The 24,746-nt window shown below is 41.1% G+C and overlaps 1 protein-coding gene across 4 annotated transcripts in view; it reads left to right on the top strand.

Annotated features, from left to right (window-relative positions):
• The window catches only part of CA8 (carbonic anhydrase 8), an 85,185-nt gene that overhangs the window by 12,278 nt on the left and 48,161 nt on the right, over positions 1-24,746 (top strand). The window lies entirely within an intron of this gene.

Genomic DNA, 24,746 nt, shown 5'->3' with positions numbered 1-24,746 from the left:
AAGTACTGTGTAGTTCTTAAATTTTATCAATTTATATTAAAATAAAAAAGTCCTCAATAAGCTTTTGGCAGCAGAAGAAACTTCCCATTAGCCTTAATGGGCCTGGAGAATGCCCATGGGCTGTTGGTTATAAAGGTAATCTATGCTGTTAAGTTTCATCATTGTATTATTATTATTGTAAAAATTCTGTAGATTCAGCAGGTCACTTTTGTGGATACTATGAATGGATGATAAACAGAAAACAACTTTTGGAGAAACCTCAATGGTAATTAAAAGTCTAGTTTAGCTCTGATTAAAATTGGTGAGTTGATTTATTCATCTCAAGTAATTAGAGGGAGAGAGAGAGATTTTTAGAGAGTTATTTTGTCTGAAGAAGTCACTCTCCTACTTATCTTCTTAGTCAACTCCTGCTCTTTTTCTTTTTTTTTTTATGGTAATTTTTTTTTTTTTTAAACTTTACAAAATTGTATTAGTTTTGCCAAATATCAAAATGAATCTGCCACAGGTATACATGTGTTCCACATCCTGAACCCTCCTCCCTCCTCCCTCCCCATACCATCCCTCTGGGTCGTCCCAGTGCACTAGCCCCAAGCATCCAGTATCGTGCATCAAACCTGGACTGGCAACTTGTTTCATACATGATATTTTACATGTTTCAATGCCATTCTCCTAAATCTTCCCACCCTTTCCCTCTCCCACAGAGTCCATAGACTGTTCTATACATCAGTGTCTCTTTTGCTGTCTCGTACACAGGGTTATTGTTACCATCTTTCTAAATTCCATATATATGCGTTAGTATACTGTATTGGTGTTTTTCTTTCTGGCTTACTTCACTCTGTATAATAGGCTCCAGTTTCATCCACCTCATTAGAACTGATTCAAATGTATTCTTTTTAATGGCTGAGTAATACTCCATTGTGTATATGTACCAGAGCTTTCTTATCCATTCATCTGCTGATGGGCATCTAGGTTGCTTCCATGTCCTGGCTATTATAAACAGTGCTGCGATGAACATTGGGGTACACGTGTCTCTTTCCCTTCTGGTTTCCTCAGTGTGTATGCCCAGCAGTGGGATTGCTGGATCATAAGGCAGTTCTATTTCCAGTTTTTTAAGGAATCTCCACGCTGTTCTCCATAGTGGCTGTACTAGTTTGCATTCCCACCAACAGTGTAAGAGGGTTCCCTTTTCTCCACACCCTCTCCAGCATTTATTACTTGTAGACTTTTGGATCGCAGCCATTCTGACTGGTGTGAAATGGTACCTCATAGTGGTTTTGATTTGCATTTCTCTGATAATGAGTGACGTTGAGCATCTTTTCATGTGTTTGTTAGCCATCTGTATGTCTTCTTTGGTGAAATGTCTATTTAGTACTTTGGCCCATTTTTTGATTGGGTCATTTATTTTTCTGGAATTGAGCTGTAGGAGTTGCTTGTATATTTTTGAGATTAGTTGTTTGTCAGTTGCTTCATTTGCTATTATTTTCTCCCATTCTGAAGGCTGTCTTTTCACCTTGCTAATAGTTTCCTTTGATGTACAGAAGCTTTTAAGTTTAATTAGGTCCCATTTGTTTATTTTTGTTTTTATTTTCAATATTCTGGGAGGTGGGTCATAGAGTATCCTGCTGTGATGTATGTCAGAGAGTGTTTTGCCTATGTTCTCCTCTAGGAGTTTTATAGTTTCTGGTCTTATGTTTAGATCTTTAATCCATTTTGAGTTTATTTTTGTGTATGGTGTTAGAAAGTGTTCTAGTTTCATTCTTTTACAAGTGGTTGACCAGATTTCCCAGCACCACTTGTTAAAGAGATTGTCTTTAATCCATTGTATATTCTTGCCTCCTTTGTCAAAGATAAGGTGTCCATATGTGTGTGGATTTGTCTCTGGGCTTTCTATTTTGTTCCATTGATCTATATTCCTGTCTTTGTGCCAGTACCATACTGTCTTGATAACTGTGGCTTTGTAGTAGAGCCTGAAGTCAGGTAGGTTGATTCCTCCAGTTCCATTCTTCTTTCTCAAGATCGCTTTGGCTATTCGAGGTTTTTTGTATTTCCATACAAATTGTGAAATTATTTGTTCTAGCTCTGTGAAGAATACTGTTGGTAGCTTGATAGGGATTGCATTGAATCTATAAATTGCTTTGGGTAGTATACTCATTTTCACTATATTGATTCTTCCAATCCATGAACATGGTATATTTCTCCATCTATTAGTGTCCTCTTTGATTTCTTTCACCAGTGTTTTATAGTTTTCTATATATAGGTCTTTAGTTTCTTTAGGTAGATATATTCCTAAGTATTTTATTCTTTCTGTTGCAATGGTGAATGGAATTGTTTCCTTAATTTCTCTTTCTGTTTTCTCATTATTAGTGTATAGGAATGCAAGGGATTTCTGGGTGTGGATTTTATATCCTGCAACTTTACTATAGTCATTGATTAGTTCTAGTAATTTTCTGGTGGAGTCTTTAGGGTTTTCTATGTAGAGGATCATGTCATCTGCAAACAGTGAGAGTTTTACTTCTTTTCCAATTTGGATTCCTTTTATTTCTTTTTCTGTTCTGATTGCTGTGGCCAAAACTTCCAAAACTATGTTGAATAGTAATGGTGAAAGTGGGCACCCTTGTCTTGTTCCTGACTTTAGAGGAAATGCTTTCAATTTTTCACCATTGAGGATAATGTTTGCTGTGGGTTTGTCATATATAAAAGAATAGCAAGACATACTTAAAATGATGAAAGAAAATAACCTACAGCCCAGATTATCGTACCCAGCAAGGATCTCATTCAAGTATGAAGGAGAAATCAAAAGCTTTTCAGACAAGCAAAAGCTGAGAGAATTCTGCACCACCAAACCAGCTCTCCAACAAATACTAAAGGATATTCTCTAGACAGGAAACACAAAAACGGTGTATAAATTCGAACCCAAAACAATAAAGTAAATGGCAACGGGATCATACTTATCAGTAATTACCTTAAACGTAAATGGGTTGAATGCCCCAACCAAAAGACAAAGATTGGCTGAATGGATACAAAAACAAGACCCCTACATATGTTGTCTACAAGAGACCCACCTCAAAACAGGGGACACATACAGACTGAAAGTGAAGGGCTGGAAAAAGATTTTCCATGCAAATAGGGACCAAAAGAAAGCAGGAGTAGCAATACTCATATCAGATAAAATAGACTTTAAAACAAAGGCTGTGAAAAGAGACAAAGAAGGTCACTACATAATGATCAAAGGATCAATCCAAGAAGAAGATATAACAATTATAAATATATATGCACCCAACACGGGAGCACCGCAGTATGTAAGACAAATGCTAACAAGTATGAAAGGAGAAATTAACAATAACACAATAATAGTGGGAGACTTTAATATCCCTGCTCTTTTTCAATATCTAGTTAGCGTGTCATTTCTTCATGGGACTCTTCCTGAGTTCCTTCCCAAAGCAGAATTAATTCCTCCCTCATCTGTGCTCCCAGTTTCCTTGATAGATGGCTGCTGAGGCATTGATCTGATGCATTGTAACCTTTAGTGTTTAAAGAGTCCTTCTCATTAACTGTGGGCTCTTGTTATGGATTGAAGTGTTTGTGATTTACCACCGCCCCCCTCAATTCATATGTTGGAAACTGTACCCCTTCATGTGATGATATTAGGGGGTGGAGCCTTTGGAAGGTGATTAGGATTAGAAGAAGCCATGAGGGTGGGGCCCTCATGAATGGAATTAGTGCCCTCGTGGACTCCAGAGGGAGCTTGCTTCTCCTTGCTCACTGCTGGGTGATGGACACAGGACCATCTCCAAGCCAGGAAGCGGGCTCTCACCAGGTACCCTGATTGTGGACTTTCCGGCCTCCAGTGCTATGAGAAATAAATTCTGTTGTTTAAGCTATCAGTCTATGGTAATTTGTTATCACAGCCCAAGCTAAGACAGTCTCCTTCTCACTCTCTGGGTTCCTTCCAACATTGAGTCCAGTGCCAGGAACATCAAGACAATGCATGTTGGTGCAATTGACAGGATGCCTCTGTTGTTCATATTTCTTTCTATACAGACCAAAGTTCTCTCCTGGGAAATAGCCCATCAATGACAAGTAATGGTATATTTGAGGGGCCATCAAAATGCCAGTCTTCCTCTCTATCATTCCCAGCTGCATGTACTGCAGTGTGGAATTGCTCATGACTAGATGCCACATTCATATCTACCTCATTGCCTGGAAATCACTACTGTTTATATAAGTGATACATATACCTTAAAGAATGAAATCAGAGAAAATATTTTTCAATGTTGCTTGAATAATCATTAAAGAAGTTTTCTTTTGAAAGCTCAAAATATCCCTTCCTTAAAAAAAAACTCAGGGTCTTAAAAGAAATATTAAATGAAAAAAATATTATGTGTTTTGAGGATGGAGGGAAAAAACCAATTGCAGTGTGTTGAATAGCATGTAGGGTATGCGAAGTGAAGTGAAGTTGCTCAGTCGTGTCCGAATTTTTGCAACCCCATGGACTGTAGCCTACGAGGCTCCTCTGTCCATGGGATTTTCCAGGCAACAGTACTGGAGTGGACTTCCATTTCCTTCTCCAGGGGATCTTCCTGACCCAGGGATCGAATCTGGGTCTCCCACATTGTAGACAGACACTTTACCGTCTGAGCCACCAGGGAAGTCCTAAGTGGTATGTGATTACTGAGGACAGTAACAGGAGATACTTCTTTAAGGCCTTGATGGGCGACGTTGAGTCTTCAAATGTTACCTTTCCTAGGGGCTTTTTTCCTCAGTGCCCACAGACATCCTCTCACTTCTAGTGCCTTGAAACAGTTCCACCCCATCTCTGTGTCACCTCTTGCTGCTGCCCTATCCCCATCCAACGTGAGAAGGAAGACTTCATGCCAGAACATAGGAAAGAAGAGAGAGGACCAAAGACAATTCCCAATAAATTTGCAGAGTAGCCGAGGGCTGCAGAGGGACAGGAAAACACTGGGCTGTCATCCTGCCCTCTTCTTTGTGTTTGAAAAACTTCTCCATTTCAACCAGCCTTCAAAGATATATTGGTCTAATCAAAAATTTAGGGAGAGATGGGAGTCCTTGGGAAAGCACCAACTTCTGGAGGAAGATTCAGTGACTTTGCTTGTGACACACACAACTTACAGCCTTGGGGAGTTTTATTTGCTTAAGTGAGTCAGCGATATATGCTTTTCTCCCCAAAGTCAAAAAGAACTTCCAGATCAAATGTTCAGACTGGTCCTGCTACTTGATGAAAGTTTAACTGTCCTGGTCCATTAAGCGCAGGTAATGGTTTGTGCTGAGATTAAATTCTGGTTTCGTTTCTGCAGAAATATTTTTATGTTTAGAATGATGGAATTACTGACTGTAATTTTTCCAAAAATAGATGATGAATAATATTTGAATTCTGTGTTATCCCAGATTATCTCTGATCCAGTCCTGAGAAAAGCACTTCTATTGGTCATCTGATGTTGGTTTTTAGTGCTGGGTCCTGATGAGTGTGTCAGTGCCGTGGGTGCACAGAGTTAGAGGGAGGTAACTGTGAGTCAGGTGTGTTTTGTTTTGTTTTGTTTTAATGGAGGCGGTGAAGGGTAAGCTGGGTTTTCAGGAGGAGAGGGCTGACTCAGTGAAAGAGAGAAGGACTCCATGTAGAATAGTTGAGGAGGGAATGAGATGCCTAAGTGGAGATAGGTAGATAAATTGCCACCATCCCCCTGTCCTGAACTGCCATCCATTTGGAATATAAAGACATAGCCAAAGGAACAATAGAGAGTGAGGGGACCAGGTACTGTTTGGGGTACATGATTTAAAAAAAATAATTTTCTAGGATACTTTTTGTATCTTATTTACAGTTTAAGACTGACTTTAATCTCCAAAAGATGTTTCAATACATATTTCCTTTTTGTTTATTTTACTTTAACTTAGATGGACGGTTTATTCAACAAACATTGTAAACAAATATTTACCTTGTCTGTTGCATATAACATGGGGATAGCTTTTAACAGCAATTCATCAAGCTTACCTGTTGACTTTTAAAAATTATTTGTGTGTGCTCAATAATGTCCAGCTGTTTGTGACCTCCTGGACTGTAGCCTACTGGGCTTCTCTGTCCATGGAGTTTTCCCGGCAAGAATACTGGAGTGGGCTGTCATTTCCTACTCCAGAGGATCTTCCCCACCCAAGAATTGAACCCTCATCTCTTGCGTCTCCTGCGTAGGCAGGAGGATTCTTTACCACTGCGCCACTTGGGAAGCCCTTTTAAAATTATAAATACAGGCTTAAAAGCAATCCTGAATGTATGTTTGATGCTACTAGTAGTCAGCCACATCACTTCAAAAATTAACGCAATTTGTGACATTAGACAATTTAAACTGCAGCTCTTGTGCTCAGCAAGATGGATCAAGCATGTCCTTTCTGCTTTTCCTACTTGAGATTTGCAGTTTTCAGAAACAAGCATGCTTTCACGGCTGCCTGACATTTCTTGCCATGTTTTCATCTTGTAAACCAAATTCCATTATGAAGACTCCAGATTTCTGCTTAAATGACAGTGCTTAACAAGAGAAAAGAAAATTGTGCTGCATTTTTCTTCCTGTTACTTAAAACATAATGGGTTTGCATGTATTAACTATTTTTACAAGCGTCTGGGTGATGTCTACCAGCTTGAATTCTTACCGTGTGGATATTTTGCGTCATGATATTTAATCAAGACAGCAAATGTGAGTAGAAGGTTGTTGGTTTAAGCCAAGTATGGGATCCAGTCAAATTAATTCCTGTCTGTTTGTCCTTCTGGTGGCTGTAGAAGCTTCGTATTTTCTTTGGACGTCATTGGATGTCTTAGCTCTTGATGATCAACTTTAATACTCTATGAATTTTGTGATTAGCTCTATTCTTGGTGCATCCACCATATCACTAGAATTATTTATTGTATTCATATTAATTTCGTTTCAAATCCAGTTAATGGAGGAACTTCCAGATATTTAAGTTCAAATTCAACTTTCAGGATATGAGTTGTGTTTTAGTCATTTTGTATGTGGAGACCGTCATGTTCTTTGCCACTTCAAGGTAGTCTAACGTTTAACTCCTGGTAAATTGTGATTAATCTTCACACAGGGATCACTACACTCATACTTTTATGGGAGAGTACATTCCAGGCATTCAGGCTTTGTGCCAGAGCAGCAAAATTAAGAAAAAATCTGGGGAATGGAGAGATCAATAGTATGGCTAAGTTTTATTTTTTTTCCTTCAAATAATAATATTAACTCTCTGCTTTCCCTATCATTTTGCAAAGAGAGAATCTCTAATTTAATAACTAAACGGAGGAAGAGTATGGTCTCAGGATAAGTACCAGCCTAAACGTTGAATAGACTGAACTTTTATTTATTTGTTTTGATTTCACATTAAATATTTCTTTTAAAAATTTATTTATTTGAATTGGAGGATAATTACTTTATAATAGCATGATGGTTTTTGCTATATATCAGTATGAGTCGGCCATAGGTATACATGTGTCCCCTCTATCCTGACCCGCACCTCACACCTCCCTCCCGGCTCCATCCCTCCAGGCTGTCACAGAGACTGGCTTTGGGTGCCTTGCATCACACATCACACTTGCACTGGCCATCTCTTTTACACATGGTAGTGCTTATGTTTCAATGCAATGCTCTCAAATCATCCCACCCTCTCCTTCTCCCAGAGTCCAAAAGTCTGTCCTTTACATCTGTGTCACCTTTGCTGCCCTGCGTGTAGAATTGTTGGTACATGTTTTACAATGTGTGTTGATTTCTGTCATACAACAAGGTGAATCAGCTGTAATTATTCGTATATTCTCTCCCTCTTAAGCCTCCCTCCCTTCCCCCCACCCCACCCCCCAGGTCATCACAGGGTACCTGGCTGGGCTCCCTGTGTTATACCACAACATCTCACCAGCTATCTATCTACTTAACTTTAAAAAACCTCCCTGGGTTATTTCCATTTTCCTCATTTCACTACAGATGAATGGTGGTTTTATCAGAATGGGCACCGATCCTGCCCACACACCAGCAGGAGATCGGAGCTCAGGTTTGACTTTCGTCCCCTTTGGACCTAAAAGTTTACCCTTTGAGAGTGAATTATCCAGAGACAAAGCTATTGTAGGGCCGACTCTTATCTTTATTTACACTATAGACAAAAGAAGCTCTTGCTCTGTGTACTCTCAAGGGCTCAGTGAGAACTGAGCTACATACCAGCTGTCTATGGAAAGTTGAGTGCATAAGATAAAGATCTGTTGTATGAAGCAGAAGTCCTTTTTTAAAATAAAAAAAAGAAAACCCAACTTTCTGGCCATGTGGTATGGCATGGGATCTTAGTTTCCTGACCAGGGATTGAAATAGTGCCGCTTGTACTGAAACCGAGGAGTCTTAACACTGGATCCTCAGAGAAGTCCTGAGCAGAGTCTTCAGTTGTGAAGAGTCAGACCTTGGTTGTAAAATAGGCCAAGAAAACACTATGAAGAATGTATCTTATAATAAAGTGCCAATCCTGAATATTATACCCCATCCCCTCAATGCCCCAGATCTCCAGATATCCCACATTTCTTCTGTTGTTTTCAGGCAAATAGTAGTGTCTACCATTTAAGTGTTCTTTGAGTGAGTAACTCCTGACCTTTGGGTTGCTGCCTTTCAACTCACTTGCATATTCATTTGACAGAAAGATGTTGATTTTTATTCATTTCCTGAGGAGATAGCAAGAAGAGTTTCATTGGTTAATAGTGAATTAATGATCTTTTCAAGTTATTTGATTTCCACAGGCATCCCAAGTTGAGCTTTAAGTTTGTCAATCTCTTCCAAAATAGACTTCCGTCGACTTTCCAAGGAAGTATAACAGGACAACTTCAGTGCGTTAGACCATGGTGAGGATTAGACATACAAGGCATATGGTCAAATGTTTTATTTGTAAGAAGAACTTTAGAGATTACCTAGAAAAGTTATACTGAAGTAACTTTCTAAACTCTTATTAACCTCAGAGAAATCTGAGGCTCCCAAAGGTTGAGGGTCACAGAGCAGTTTATAGGAAAACATGATGTAGAAGCATGTCCTTTGGTTAATTAAATGCTCCATTTAAGAATTATCCTTTACTACTGGTCTTGCCTTTGGTGACTTAGATGGAAGGAGACAACACTAAAGTCTATGTCCCCCTCTACACTGCCCCTGGCATTTATGTCTGCATGCACCCACATTTAGATGTGGGCATGTTTTTGCTTTTTGGTTGTTTTTTTTTGACTGTGCTCCAAGCCATGTGGGATCTTAGTTCCCAGACCAGGGATTGAACCTGCATCCCCAGCACTGAAAGGTGGATTCCTAATCACTGGACAGCCAGGGATGTCCAAGGTGGGCTTGTTTTAACCTTGCTCTATTCTAGTGAAACTGTGACCTTGTGCCTGGGCCTTATGGGCTATGAAGATAAAACTCAGAGGGCCTTTGTGAAGGTACAGGAGTCTCCAAGGAGCAACCTTGCAACCTCCTGAGAATAGGGGTGGATTTAATGGACCATCAACTCCCCCCATCCCTTCTGAGATGCTCCCAAAGATCTGGAGAGGAAGCTGATGTTGCAGGAAATGGCAAAGGACACCCAGGATCTGTGAACTGACTTCTGTTCTGAGAGATGCTTTTTTATTTTTTCACCAAAGCCAAGTCTTACTAGGAAAAGAAGCTCTAGTTTGAGAGCAGTTTATTTGCCATGATAGTTAATACTTGGGATTGTGGTTGCTTTATGGGAAATAAAGGGAATCTTGCCAATAAGAAGAGTTAAGACTGACACTAAAGGAAGCAATTTCACATTTGAATGTTCAGCTTCTCTGGGTGGTGTTATCGTTTTGACCAGAAAAAGTTCTCTTAACTGTAATGATTATGATCATTTGGGTATCCAGGAATTATCCACAGGACTAGTACATTGAGCCTCTTGGATAGTCAGATGGAAAAATGTGCTGTGGCCTCTTCAGTGGTCTTAATTGGGGAACTCCCTCTCACATTTGGGTAAAGAAAAGTAAAAACAGATTTTATATTTCCTGAATTCTAATGAACACTTGCCTTTTTATTCCATAAAAATCATACCTCCTGCTCTGATTCAGCATGTTTATTTTTTTTTTCCATTTATTAAAATGTATTTAGAGCAGAAATCTCAGTTTACTGAATAGAAAATATAGTGCTGAACAAACAGAAATGTTCTTTTGGCTGTACCACATGATATGGCAGTTTGCCGTTTCCTCTTTGAAACAATTGTGTAAGGTTAACTTGACCTTAAAGTAGTTACTTTGAACCTACCTTCAATTTTACATTTATAAGGATTTCTTGTAGTAGATTATTCATTATCATTGTTTGAGAATGTATGGGAGGTTTTTCTTGCTAAACTAACTGAAAGAAGGATTAATATTGTAGCTGGTTTTACCATGTAAAGGCAAATTTGTGCAAAATAAAAATTAGTTCCTATAAATGAATATGATATATAATGTATTTATAGGTGGCTATAGACTTGCTCCATGTAGACATTAAAAAAATGTTTATTTATTTTTTTAATACAGAAGCTATCCTTTTTGGAGGGGGCTGTGCTGGGTCTTCCTTGCAGCACACGGGCTCTTTATTGCTGAGCGGAGATTTTCTCAAGTTGGGGTGAGCAGGGGCTACTCTCTAGTTGTGGTGCACGGGCTTCTCCCTGTGGCGGCTTCTCTTGTTGCAGAGCATGGGCTCTAGGTGTGTGGGCTTCAGCAGTTGCAGCACAGGACTCAGTAGTTGTGGCTCAAGGGCTTAGTTGCCCCGAGGCATGTGGGATCTTGGATGAGGGATCAAACCTATGCCCCCTGAATTGGCAGGTGGATTCCTAACCACTAGGCCACAAGAAAGTCCCTAGAAATATTCAAAATTGGGTTCTAACAGATCTAATGGAGAAGGTAATGACAACCCACTCCAGTATTTTTGCCTGGAGAATCCCATGGACGGAGCCTGGTAGGCTACAGTCCATGGGGTTGCTAAGAGTCAGACATGACTTCACTTTCACTTTTCACTTTCATGCATTGGAGAAGGAAATTGCAACCCACTCCAGTATTCTTGCCTGGAGAATCCCAGGGATGGAGGAGCCTGGTGGGCTGCTGTCTATGGGGTCGCACAGAGTTGGACACGACTGAAGTGACTTAGCAGCAGTAGCAGATCTAAATCCTCTAGTAAAACACATATCCTCTTAAATGGCCTTCCAATAAAAAATAGACTCTTGTTTGCTCAAACTCATGTCCATTGAGTTGGTGATGCCATCCAACCATCTCATTCTGTGTCACCCTGTTCTCCTCCTGCCCTCAATCTTTCCCAGCATCGGAGTCTTTTCCAGTGAGTTGGCTCTTCGCATCAAGTGGCCAAAGAATTGGAGCTTCATCTTCAGCATAAGTCCTTTCAGTGAATGTTCAGAGTTGATTTCCTTTAGGATTGACTGGTTTGATCTCCTTACTGTCCAAGGGACTCTCAAGAGTCTCCTCTGGCACCACGGTTTGAAAGCATCAGTTCTTTGGTGGTCAGCCTTCTTATGTTTATATATCAATCCCAATTTCCCAATTTATCCCTCTCTCCTCTCCCCCATTGGTAATCATAAGTTTATTTTCTATGTCTGTGACTCTACTTCTGTTTTGTAAATAAGTTTATTTGTACCATTTTTTTAGATTCCACATGTGAGCAATGTAATATGTATCTTTCTTTGTCTGACTTGACTTCTCTCAGTATAATAACCTCTAAGTCCTTCCATGTCACTGCAAATGGCTTTACTTTGTTCTTTTTTATGGCTGAGTAATATTCCATGGTATATGTGTACCACACCTTCTTTATCCATCCTCTGTTGATAGACATTTAGATTGCTTCCATGTCCTGGCTACTGTAAATAGTGCTGCAGTGAACACTGGGGTGCCTGTATCCTTTCAAATTATAGTTTTCTCTGGATATATCTAGAGGAAGACTTTTGAAGGCATTTATTAGAAAGCAGATATGTTAAGATGTAATTGATTGTCAGCCAGATGAAATGTTTGTCAACTAGTATGCAGAAGGCACTGTGCTAGGTACATCCCTGTTACAGGTAGCCATAGGCTAGCGTAACTAGGATAACCTGGCAACATTAGGATCAGTGAGAGACAGGACAGGAGAGTTTAGATGGTAGGGAAGAGTTGGGAAAGGTCTTTGTTCAGGAAAGCAACCGGAGAACCTGACTCCAGTGCTGCTGCCTCCAGTAACAGTGGAACCTCGCGGGAGGGGTCAGGATGCTGTAGCTGGAAGTCAGAAAACTAGGATCCAAATCCAGGCTCTGCAGCCTTGAGCCAGTAAACTGCGTACAGCCTTGATGTTCCTGTCCTTAGAAGGGGCTTGAAACTAGATCAGAGGCTGTGCTGTGCTTAGTAGTTTAGTCGTGTCTGACTCTTTGCAACCCCATGGACTGTAGCCTGCCAGGAACTGCTGTCCATGGGGACTCTCCAGGCAAGAATACTGGAGTGGGTTGCCATGCCCTACCCCCAGGGGATCTTCCTGACCCAGGGATTGAACCCAGGTCTCTCACACTGCCTGGATTCTTTACTGTCTGAGCCACCAGGGAAGCCTAAGATCAGAGGCTGGCAAAGAGTAAACTCTTCAGTACGCATTTCCTATCATTAGGAAGAGATGGGGGATGTCATTGTGGTTGTGATGATAAAAATCTAGTGAAAATACCGTGAGAGCGAAACCAAAAGCTTTTTTTTTTTGTTTCTACAGATAAGAAATGCAGAGACTATGAATGGAGAAAAAAGTTTGAAGTCTTTTTTTTTTTTTCCTTTAAAACCCCTGTGTGCGTGCTAAGTGCCATGGACTGTAGCCTGCCAGGCTTCTCTCTCCATGGGATTCTCCAGGCAAAAATACTTAAGTGGGTTGCCATGCCCTACTCCAGGGGATCTTCATGAACCAGGGATCGAACCCACATCTCTTACATCTCCTGCATTGGCAGGCAGATTCTTTACCACTCGTGCTGTTGTGGCCACGAGTCCCAGGAAACAAACTCACTCGGACAATGCAGATAGAGGAGTGCAGTTTATCACACTGGAGGGCCCAAGGCAGAGTCTCCTCTCAGCCAAGGACACCTACCAGTTTTTGTGAAAACCTTATATACCCTAAGTGTACATGCATAAACCCACCTCCCCAAATTCCCTGACAATCAAAGTTAACCTGTGACTCATATGCCTTAAGCCTAGGTAGTTAACAGTGGACTATTATCAATAGGCCTGTGGTCATACCCCAGTAAGCATAATAGAATGTATGATTCTATTCAGTTACACAGATAATTAGGGTATTCTTTTAGCAATGAAGAGCCCTGGGGCTCTTCCTTCTGGGGGCCTGGTTTTTCCAGCTGGTATGTCGTTTCCATAGATACTGGACATATAGCTCAAAGTCCACAGTCTGGCCCAAGATGGAGTCCTGCTTTCAAGACAGAGCCTGTTCTGTTTCCTCCTTCAGTGCCTCCCCTGAATATATCATCTTCTACAAGTCCAGTCAGTAGGACATTTCCTGGTCATTTTTCCTGACATATCTCTTTATGCTTGCTATATGTGCATTTGCACTAGAATCTATATTATTGGCTTCTTTTGTAGTGAAAATCAAGTAATTATTTCCTGCATAAAATAGTTGAGTAACAGTGTGATAAAACTTCTAATTGAATAGAAGGATGCTGTCATGCGAGTGTATGTTCCTTGGTTCTTTGTCTCGTCACAACAAAGATTTGGAGTGATGGACATTAAAGCCCCCTCGGCGTGTCGCAGCTCTCAGGTCTTGGATAGACCGTGTTATAGCTCTCAGGTCTCGAATGGACCATGTTAAAGCTCTTAGACAAATCAGTGTTACAGCTCAGTGTTACAGCTCTATTTTATTTAGAAGATAGCAGGAAAATCCATCTTCGAGGCGTGAGGGCACATCGATCCAGAGACACAAGGAGAAGAGCGCCCCAACACGTGGGGGAGAGAGAGAGAGCGAGGGAGCTTTGGCTCCTCTTTTTATATGTTTATCTCTCCCTGGGCCTGTCCTATGTAAATTGGGCCAGCCAGGAGTGTTGTTTGTTTTACCTGAGGTCCTCACTCCAGTCCTCGGATCTTCTTTTATTTTCGTGGGCTTTTCCCTTCCTTGTCTTTTAGCCACTGCCATTTTGGACTCCTTTTCCCTATTCTACCTACCTAACAATGCTAAGAGATTTTTAATTTCATGAGATCTTAATCAGTATAAAAACAGCCTACATTTTCCTAGTTGTTTTTCTTTTTGGATTTAAGAGCGATAGATCAAAATGACACAGTAAAGTTATTAGTAAGATAATTTTGCCCAGGCCACTGCTTTGCTGTGCTTGAATACATTTTTTTTTTTTTTTTCTTTTAGCTTCTTAAGGCTATACACAACAGAAACTCACTGTCTAATTCTGGAGCAATGTACCATGAATCCTATGGGAAACTGGACTTTTTGATTCTGTTGTTCCCTAGCAGGAAGACTGCTCTGGTTGTAGTCATGCGTTTCAGGAAGCAAACTCACTCAGAAGGACAATGCGGATAGTGGAGTGCAGTTTATTACACTGGTGGACCCAAGGCAGAGTTTCCTCTCAGCCAAGGACCCCGACCAGTTTTTGTGAAAACCTTATATACCCTAAGCTTATGTGCCCAAACCCACCTCCCCAAATTCCCTGAAACTAGTCTGAACAAAGGAAAAAGAAATATACAATCAAAGTTAACCCATGATTCATATGCCTTAAGCCTAGGTAGTTAACAATGGACAATTATCAATAGGCCTGTGGTCATACCCCAATAAGCATAATAGAATGTATGATTCTATTCAGTTACACAGATAATTAGGGTATTCTTTTAGGTGATGGAGAGCCCTGGGGCTCTTCCTTCTGGGGGCCTGGTTTTCCAGCTGGTATGTGGTTTCCATAGATACTGGGCATAGAGCTCAAAGTTCACAGTCTGGCCCAAGATGGAGTCCTGCTTTCAAGATAGAGCCTGCTCTCTTTCCTCCTTCATGGTGACATGGATTGTCAGTCAAGGAGGGCTGCACTCTCATTCCATTCACCATGGCGCTGGCTGTCAGACTTCTCTATGGGTGTTTAACCTCAGTTCCTTCATTGGTACATAAGGGTGATGGAGTTTTCCCCACCCTTATGAAACTTAGCGAGAGGCTGTAAAAATTAATGGTGTAATACTGGAAGCACAATTCACTGAATATAGTGGTGGAAAATATTGTGTCAACTTAAAAAAGTATTCACAACCTAAAAGTTGAGAGTTATGTTTTATTTGGTGGAAATTTTTAGGACTTCAAACTCAGGAGGCAGCATCTCAAGTGACCCTGAGAGAACTGCCCCAAGGAAATGAAGGGAGGAGCCAGGTTATATAGAAGTTTTGGAACAAAGAACAGGTAGCCTGAATGTCAAAAGATGATAGTTAATTAAAGGAAAAGCAGATATCCCAAGTAAAGGACTTCAGTGCTTTTCTATGTATGGGAAGATGCAAGAGTCTGAGCTCACTGAAATTATTCCTTTGATTTGCACCTCAGCTCTCTGGGGCCAGTGTCCTGTGTTTCATGTCCTGAGTTTCCTCAGGGCTCACCTTAGAGAGTTGCTGCAGTCTGGTGGCTGCTAGAGGGCAGGTGTTCTTTCCTTCTTGAGTGCCCTCAGGGCTTACCAGTTCACCATCCCTGGGGTGGCGCAGTCGCTGATGGCTGTGACGTCCTTGTTTACTGATATGGCAGGAGGTATTCCATTTCTCAACTGTTTTTAATTACAAAATCTGGTATTAAAGTGTTTCCTAAAAGCATTGTAAGGGCACAGTTAGCTCTGTTGGATGCAAATGTTGTAACTTGGAATGGTACAGTTTTTTTTTTTTTTTCTTCCCCCTAAAAAACCTTGAAATGAGTAGATAAAAAGAAATCCAGATTTTAAACATTAAGTATAAAAGGAAAACATTTGTAATTTTTAGACCTGGCAAATGAAAGATGGACTTTTTTTTAATCAATTAATGTTTTCACTTGGGAACCCTAAGGCAAGGATATTTTCTAAACCCAGCTTACTGAATCACTTAGAACTCTGAATGAGAGAGTTTATTCAGTGGAACCAATTTATTTGCCTTCAGAGTTAATGTACATCTCATGGATATTCCTTCTTGGGTCTATAAATTGGTGAGTTCTCCCAGGAGATCCTATAAAGAGATCGCTTCTCCCCAGCCTGAGCTCTGAGCAAATAGGAAGTAGGCATCATTAGAGTCATCAGATAATGGAGAATAAAGCATCACCTTTGTTGTAGATCAAGGACATCGGAGACATAGCTTAGTATGAGAGAGGGAAGGGTCGGCCTACTCAGTCATAGGCAGTGGGGAGGGGGGAAGTGAGAAGGGAGGGAAAAAAGGTGGGTAAGGAAGTGGGGGTTGTGGGGGAGAGGTTCTAGGTTGCTTTATTAGCGTGCTTTCTAAGGATAGCTCAAATTTCATGAGAGGAATAAAGAGAAGAGAGGAGTTAGTTGAAGGGGTGGAAGGCAGGTCAGCTTTGTTTAGGGAAAAATCTCTCTTTATGGGAACAAGGAACAGGGAAGAGGTATTTCCTGTTAATAAGACTAACTCTTCAAAATTCTCCCAAGTAGCCTTTACAGTTCTATGGCATTAGACACGAGCAAGAGACCAGCTGCATCTGGTGGTCAGTGAAGGAAGTCCGGCTTCCTTTCACTGAAGGTTTGTTCACTTAACCATCTGGGACCACATCCCTTCCTGCCTGTGCTCCATTATACCTAATTTAGTCCCACAGTTTTCTTCTTTCTAGAAGGAGTTGAGGACTTGGAGTGAGCAGGGATTTTGAAACATGTACAGGATTTATTTATTTATTTTTCTTTATAGTTTACTTGGGTGGATTTTTGCCCAATTCCCCATCTCATCTTGGACCAGCTTTTAAACCAAAGAGATGATGACAGTTTACAGACGCTTCACTTTTCAAAACTTGTGACCCACGCCCAGGACTTAAATTGTTAATCCTGTTCCGAATTTGCATTGTATGACTCTGGAAATATTTTTCAATAATTTTTAAACACAAATATCACTTACCCACCTTGTTATGGAGAACAAATATGACAGATTTTTATCAGTGGGCATTGTTGCTAATGAACCTACCAGCCCTGACGTGCTTTAACTGTGTTGCTAACCTTGCTGTTTTCTAGCTGATGTAGAACTTGACTGTATTAAAGAGCTTGACTCTTTGGTCAGTGGCTTGGGTCATAGTGGGGATAAAGGCTGTAGTGATCCTGCTGCCCTCTCCTCAGCTGAGCTCAGTGGGTGACTTTGTAGCTCAGGAGCAAGTGAAAAGAAAGATATTGCTAACGTTTGAGTCTGCTAGGAAGGCAAGATGGTAGAGTTGATGTATACCATTCAGTTAGCAGACATTGGTTAAGTGTCTGTATTTAAAGCCAGGCAGACCCAGGTAAAATATCCCTGATTTGGGCAGATCCCCTGGAAACAGGAATGGCAACCCACTCCAGTATTCTTGCCTGGGAAATCATCCCATGGACAGAGGAGCCTGGTGGGCCACAGTCCCTGGGGGTCACAAAGAGTCAGACATGACTGAGAGACTAACACTTTCACACTTTTCTGTGAGAAACATAGAAGGTAAGAAGACAGCCTTTGTTGTTGTTTTATATTTTAATTTTATTGGAGTATAGTTGATTTCAGTGTTGTGTTAGTTTCAGGTGTACGGCAAAGTGATTCAATGATACATACATTCCTTCTTTTTCAGATTCTTTTCTCATAGAGGTTATCACAGAATATTGAGTAGAGTTCCCTGTACTGTATAGTAGGTCCTTGTTGGTTACCTACCCTGTATATATAGCAATGTGTGTGTGCTCATCCCAAGCTCCAGATTTATCTCTCCTGCCCACTTTTCCCCTTTGATGACCATAAGTCGGTTCTCAATATCTGCAAGTCTGTTTCTGCTTTGTAAATAAGTTCATCTGTATCTTTAAAAAAATATTAGATATCATGTATGAGTGATACGTGATATGTGTCTTCATCTCATTTAGTACGATAATGCCTAAGACTACCCCTATTGCTCCAAATAGCATTGTTGCAGTCTTATGGCTGAGTGATACCCCATTGTGTATGTACACCACATCTTCTTTATCCATTCATCTGGTTGGACGTTTCGGCTGCTTCCATGTCTTGCTATTGTAAGCAGTGCCACAGTGAACACTGGGGTGTGTGTATGCCTTTGGATTATGGTTTTCTATGGATACATGCCCAGGAGTGGGATTACTGTATCATATGGTAGTTCTATTTTTAGTTTTTCAAGAAGCCTCCTTACTGTTTTTATAGTGGCTTCCGCAATTTACATTCCTACCAACGGTGTAGAAGGGTTCCTTTTTCTCCACACCTTCTCACCAGCATTCATTGTTTGTAGTTTTTTTTGATGATGTCCGTTCTGACTGGTGTGAGGTGATTCCTCATTGTAGTTTTGATTGGCATTTCCCTGATAGTGATGTTAAACATCTTTTCATGTGCTTTACAGACATCTGTATGTTCTTCTTTGGAGAAATATTTAGATCTTCTGCCCATTTTTTGATTGAGTTGTTTGTTTTTTTGACATAGAGCTGTATGAGCTGTTTGTATATTTTGGAGGTTAATCCTTTGTCAGTTGTTTGATTTGCAAATATTTTCTCCCATTCTGTGGGTTTTCTTTTCATTTTGTTTATGGTTTCCTTTGCTGTGCAGAAGCTATTAAGTTAATTAGGTCCGGTTTGTTTATTTTTGGTTTTAGGTATTGCTGTGATTTCTGTCAGAGTGTTCTGCCTTTGTTTTCCTAGATAGTGTTTGTTTTTAATCATGTTGTTGTCTGGTTAGAAGAGGCAGAATTAAGATAGAAACATGTGAAATGATGAACTTCCCCAGTGGCTCAGTGATAAATCATCCGCCTGCCAAGAAGGAGACACAGAGGACGAGGGCTTAATCCCGGGGTCGGGAATATCCCCTGGAGGAGGAAATGGCAATCACTCCACTATTCTTGCCAGGAAAATTCCATGGACAGAGGAGCCTGGCGGGCTAGAGTCCATGGGGTCATAATGAGTCCCACATGACTGAGCACACAGGCACGCAGGGCACGCATATGAGTTGATAACTCTAGAAAGGTTGTGGGCTTCCCTTGCGGCTTAGCTGGTAAAGAATCCACCTGCAATGTGGGAGATCTGGGTTCGATCCCTGGGTTGGGAAGATACCCTGGAGAAGGGAAAGACTATCCACTACAGTATTCTGGCCTAGAGAATTCCATGGACTGTATAGTCCATGGGGTCTCAAAGAGTCAGACACGACTGAGCGACTTTCACTTTCAGAAAGGTTATACAACAACGAAAAACAGTTCATGATACTCATAGGAAACAATTCCTTCATGTTTGCTGCTGTGGTTGGTGCTGATATAGGATAATACATAATAAATAATCTAGGTCTAGAAGAACTTTCTATTTCCAAGAAGATGTGACCTATTAAAAATGCCTGTTATGTAGGAAAATAGCTTTAAGGGATAAAATGTAAATGGGGACACACATCATGGAATAATGGATTTTTGCTGCCCTCAGAGAAAACTGTGGGAAGGAGTGGATATTGGAAGTGGGCTTTTGATGGCTGGGTAGGAGTTTGCTGGATAAAAATGACACGGATGGAAAAAAAAGAGGTGGGTATAAAGATGTAGGAGAGGACATGGGCTGGGGCTTGAGGAGTGATTGGAACGGCCAGCATGATGCTGTGAAATGGAACTCAAGTAATTGAAATAGTGATGGCACAATTAACAGGAAAGAGAGGGAGTCAGCAAGTGAGGGACCATGCTGGGGAGAAGCTAATAAAATTGGATTAATAAATGACATTATTTTAGAAAGTGCCACTTTATCCTCTTACTACCTGCAGTGCTTTTCATCCCAGCATTCTTTCAAATTAAGTAAAGAACAGTAGTAATTGGGGTCACAGTTCTTTAAGAAATTGTGAAGATGCCCTTTGCTGAAGGTAGGGTGAAGAGGAAAATATTTGAAGCTGCACTAAACCTTGTGTAATTTGAGTCTTAATTTAGAGCTAATATTTCTCTACACAATGGAAGAATGAGTTAAACTAAAGATGACTAGATTTCAGTTTTTACTTGTTAATTGGAGTTGATTTGTGTTCTCGAGGGAGAACATTTTCAGTGTTGGACTTTCCATTCCTTCTCTGTAGTCTGATGGTCTGAATTTGTTGATTTTCACAGGGTCGTGTGCATTTCTGTCCGGGTTTCCTGGGTAGCACCCACCAGAACCTCTCCACTTTGGTGTTTTTGAAAAATATTTATTTGACTGTGTTGGATCTTAGTTGGGGTGCACAGGATCTTCACTGCGGTGCTCTGACTCTCTGGTTGTGGTAAAAGGACTTAGTTGCTCCTCAGTCTGTGGATATTAGTTCCCTGACCAGGAATCGAACTGGAGTCCCCGCATTGGAAGGCAGATTCTTAACCACTGAACCACCAGTGGAGTCCCCCATTGGTGGAGAAGGCAATGGCACCCACTCCAGAACTCTTGCCTGGAGAATCCCATGGGCGGAGGAGCCCGGTAGGCTGTAGTCTATGGGGTCGCTGAGAGTCGGACACAACTGAGCGACTTCACTTTCACTTTTCACTTTCATGCGTTGGAGAAGGAAATGGCAACCCACTCCAGTGTTCTTGCCTGGAGAATCCCAGGGACAGGGGAGCCTGGTGGGCTGCCGTCTATGGGGTCGCACAGAATCGGACACAACTGAAGCGACTTAGCAGCAGCAGTAGCAAGTTCCTTGGAATTGCTGCACGTTGCTGTTTTGAGTTGCTGGTTCCAGAGTCTTTCTCTTCCTTGGTCACACTCTTTCCTTGGTATCACTTTTCAACATTGATGTCTATATTTCATCAGTGTGCCTCATGGCCTCTTCAGTTCAGTTCAGTCACTCAGTCGTATCTGATTCTCTGTGACCCGTGGACTGCATGCTGCAGTCCATGGATGGACAGGCCTCTCTGTCCATCACTAACTCTTAGAGTTTACTCAAACTCATGTCCATTGAGTTGGTAATGCCATCCAACCATCTCATTCTGTGTCGTCCCCTTCTCCTCCTGCCTTCAATCTTTCCCAGCATCAGAGTCTTTTCCAATGAATCAGCTCTTTGCATCAGGTGGCCAAAGTATTGGAGTTTCAGCTTCAACATCAGTCCTTCCAATGAACACCCAGGACTGATCTCCTTTAGGATGGACTGGTTGGATCTCCTTGCAGTCCAAGGGACTCTCAAGAGTCTTCTCCAACATCACAGTTCAAAAGCATCAGTTCTTCAGCATTCAGCCTTCTTTATGGCCCAACTCTCATATCCATACATGACTACTGGAAAAACCATAGCCTTGACTAGACGGACCTTTGTTGGCAAAGTAATGTCTCTGCTTTTTAATATGCTATCTAGGTTGTTCATAATCCTTCCAAGGAGTAACCGTCTTTTAGTTTCATGACTGCAATCACCATCTTCAATGATTTTGGAGCCCCCCCCAAAATAGTCTGCCTCTGTTTCCACTGTTTTCCCATCTATTTCCCATGAAGTGATGGGACTGGATGCCATGATCTTAGTTTCCTGAATGTTGAGCTTTAAGCCAACTTTTTCACTCTCCACTTTCACTTTCATCAAGAAGCTCTTTAGTTCTTCACTTTCTGCCATAAGGGTGGTGTCATCTGCATATCTGAGGTTACTGATATTTCTCCCGGCAATCTTGATTCCATCTTGTGCTTCTTCCAGCCCAACGTTTCTCATGATGTACTCTGCATATAAGTTAAATAAGCAGGGTGACAATATACAGCCTTGATGTACTCCTTTTCCTATTTGGAACCAGTCTGTTGTTCCATGTCCAGTTCTAACTGTTGCTTCCTGACCTGCATACAGATTTCTCAAGAGGCGGGTCAGGTGGTCTGGTATTCCCATCTCTTTCAGAATTTTCCACAGTTTATTGTGATCCACACAGTTAAAGGCTTTGGCATATTCAATAAAGCAGAAATAGATGTTTTTTCTGGAACTCTTTTGCTTTTGATGATCCAGTGGATGTTGGTAATTTGATCTCTGGTTCCTCCTTTTCTAAAACCAGATTGACCATCTAGAAGTTTACGGTTCACGGTTGTTGAAGCCTGGCTTGGAGAATTTTGGGCATTACTTTACTAGCATGTGTTCTCTTAAGTTTCTGTATTTTAAAAATTAAAAGAAGTGGCAGAAGTAAGAAAGATATTGACTTTGAAAGAAACAAATGAAGATGCTTCAGATTATGTGGCTATTTATACTTACATCCATCTCAATTTTAATCAAGACTTCATTTCAAAATTTGTGGGGGATCATATTTGTGCAAACACCATGGAAGTTTTCTTTGGATGATGAGAATTTGTCTTACTTTCGTTACTGATCCAGGTGAGCTAAAAACCTCTGGAGAACTAGACTTTTTGCTTCTTGATTCTAGTTAAATTCGAGCCCTGTTGGTAGGAAAAATTATCCTTAATTGTTTGAGTCTAATGTCAGAAACATGTAGGTGGCATCTCTTACTGAATAAATATTGAGCCCTGCGGGGACAAAGATTTGAGAGAATGGAGATGACTCTGCCTTTCTCTCCCTGACCTTGTTTTTAGAAGCATGGGAAAGATAGTACGTGCAAAATGGGGATGACCAGCTACTATAATTTTGCGAGGGGGGGGGGTCGGGGTAGGGTGGGGGGGCAGGCGGATAACATTCAGTGAGCATGTACATAGTATTGTTCTTGTCAAAAATGAATGGAGATTTTGAATGGGAGGCTTAGGAAGTACTGGGTGTTGTTAAATGATGTGGGGATACCAGGAGGGAGAGAAAATGGGGGGAAGATGTCTAGATCAGCTGTGCACATGTGCTAAGTTGCTTCAGTCTTGTCCGACTCTTTGCAACCCCATGGACTGTAACCTGTCAGGTTCCTCTGCCCATGGGGTTCTCCAGGCAAGCGTACTGGATTGGTTTGCCATTTCCTCCTCCAGGGGATCTTCCTGACCCAGGGATTGAACCCGAGTCTCTTGCATTAGCAGTCAAATTCTTTACCACAAAGCCTCCTAGGAAGCATCTCAGTGAGTACATAGATAAATAAAAATATTTTGTTCATTAACATATTTCATTTCTCTGAAACATATATGCTATCTGTAATATATACTTTTAGGGAACATTTTTGTTTGTATTATTTGAATTTCTATAGGTTTTTAGAGAATGAGTTGGATGGCCAAAATGCTAAGGGCTTGGAGTAGTAGAAAGTATATACCAGTTTAGACATCACTGACTACACAGACCAGTCAATCAGGAGTGTTTTAAAGTAGAGACTCTAGCCAGTCCTGGAGAAGCTAGCCCAGGGGTAAAAATCCTCATTTCCTAATTGGTCCCCCACATCTGCCCCCTTAGCCTTTAAAGCATTTCAGGTTTGCTGATTATACATTTTGGAATATGTGCAACACGTTATCATCTTGTTTTGGAAATCCTTTTCCCCCATGTCAATATGAGCTGCATGAAATTGCAGTTGCTTTGCCGTGTAAACGTAGGTGAAGTTTCCTATCTGAATTGTGCTTTTTCTGGTTCACACCCATTGATGTCTTTCCTGTTCCTAGTTGACCTTTTTTGACCTAGGCTGTTTTGGTCCAAGTTCCACCTCAATCAAGGAAATTGATACTTCACCTTATCATGGCATTGAAAAGGAACTTGGACTCCGTGTTTTAAGTCAGTAGCAAGTCAAAATCCAGTTTTCTAGAATGGCCTTGAAAATGATTTGATTTGTGGTTGGTTCCCTAGAGCTCTGCTTCTGTGTTGGCATCAGAGTCTTATGCTGAAGACTTACCTGGGAAGCACGGTCCCCTTTAATGAGCCCTGAGAAATGATGTGGTTTAGGGTGAGTTTGCCAAAGAATGGTCCTTTGTGCAACTCTCTTGAGCAACGAGTGAGTTGGATCAATTTGTTAACATTTTAAAGTAAATAACAAGACTTATATAAATAAGGAAGCACTTTGTGGGACTAGCATAGGTGTTGATATTTACAGAGCTTTTTTGTCCATGAGATTAGGGTAGCCTTTCTGTGTCCTCATCTAGTTGTGGGTAGGTGGGGAGAATGCCACCATTTCTTGGGGAATGGTTTTGGTAATACTCTGTTACATATATCTCTATGTATACATTTATTTGTGTAACTTGTCAAAGTTCACTCTTCTCACCATAATTCCAAGATTCAGGATGTTTCTTCTCTTGCGGCTCAGCTGGTAAAGAATCCGCCTGCCATGTGGGAGACCTGGGTTTGATCCCTGGGTTGGGAAGATCCCCTGGAGAAGGGAAAGGCTACCCATTCCAGTATTCTGGCCCGGAGAACTCCATGGACTGTACAGTCTATGGGATCTCAAAGAGTTGGACATGACTGAGTGACCTTCACTTTCATTTTTCATATTGTTGCAAAGTTTTATGTCTTTTGCATTATCTCATAGCCATGGAGTTAATGCAAGATACAGTTTACTGCAGTCCTCAGAAAATTGTGGGGACGGTGTTAACGCTTTTGAAGGTTGTCCATGTGCCAGGCATATGCCATATCTTATTTAATCATTAAAACATCTCTTAGAGGTAGATGTTATGTCTGTTTTTCAGCTGAATAATCAGGTCAAGAGGCATTAAATAAGCTGCCCAAGGTTACATTGGGAATGGCTGAGCCGTGGACCAACTACCGTTGTTTTCTGTATACAGTC

Source organism: Bubalus kerabau, chromosome 14 (genome assembly GCF_029407905.1).
Source record: "Bubalus kerabau isolate K-KA32 ecotype Philippines breed swamp buffalo chromosome 14, PCC_UOA_SB_1v2, whole genome shotgun sequence".
Classification (NCBI taxonomy): domain Eukaryota; kingdom Metazoa; phylum Chordata; class Mammalia; order Artiodactyla; family Bovidae; genus Bubalus; species Bubalus kerabau.
Note: the sequence above shows the minus strand (reverse complement) of the source record. Positions and strands in the feature narration are given on the sequence as shown.